We start from the raw sequence: 1,045 nt of genomic DNA, 5'->3' as shown, positions 1-1,045 counted from the left end.
CCATTCACCCAAACAATTATTAATTATCTACTATGTACATTTTTCTACTCCACTGATTATAACTGGAAACAAAATAAACTGACAAACAAAAGAAAAGACAAAGTCCTGCCCTCCTGGAGTATGCATTCCAGCCCCGGGGTGAGCACTCTAGAGCTGGTCACTGTTCTCTGTGTAGTGAACCTAGAATAGAGCTATGCTCCACATTTTATCTAGTGTTTATGACTTTCATCCTATAAAGGCAGGGTCTCCTTACAACACAGATGTGTGGCTCAAAGAGCTGAAACTATTTCTCATCTGGCCCTTGTGGTAAGTTTGCTGATTCCTGTTCTAATCTGCGACAAGATCCTTGGTCTCCTCACCCTCCCCTCCACCCTTCACCACCCTTCACAGGCCATCTTTAATCTTACTTATTGATTTCCAGCATTTGTATGCAGTTATCTCTCCTCTTACTATAAAACTTTCCCAAGAGAGCTGCTTCATTGTGTTACTACTTTCCCCTCCCCCTGGGAGGGAGGGAGTAACACCGGACACAGTACACCAAAGGAAACATGTCTGAGGTTTCCTGTCAAATCTATTACATTTTAATGGCTAGTGGTCGATCTTTTGGCCTTGTTTTGTTACCAACAAGAGATGTCAATGCCGTTGTTTGGAGCATAGTATGCCTTTTTACACACACCCGTACTCTCTAACATGCACATTTTCACTTCCATTCCCATGCACCCAGACCTCCAGTTCAGAGTTAGGGGCTTCTAATGTGTCTTTAATGCTTCTGTCACAGGACAACACAGTAAGTGTTCTTTCATCCTCTAGTTTTCTCTTTCTTTCTTTCTTAATTTTATACTGGGGATCAAACTCGGGACCTTGCGCTTGAGAGGCAGGCAGCAGAACCACTGAGCTAAATCCCCAGCCTCGACCTCTAGTTTACTGAATCCCTTATTAGACTACAAAGTTTCTGAGAACCAAAGACATAGCAGAGTCAAAGGTCATTTTGCACCTTATCAAGCACCACACAGGCATTCAGCATTTGCTCTGCAAACAAATCTCT

The sequence above is a fragment of the Fukomys damarensis genome, unplaced genomic scaffold (genome assembly GCF_012274545.1).
Source record: "Fukomys damarensis isolate Sample0158 unplaced genomic scaffold, DMR_v1.0_HiC HiC_scaffold_89, whole genome shotgun sequence".
Taxonomy (NCBI): domain Eukaryota; kingdom Metazoa; phylum Chordata; class Mammalia; order Rodentia; family Bathyergidae; genus Fukomys; species Fukomys damarensis.
Note: the sequence above shows the minus strand (reverse complement) of the source record.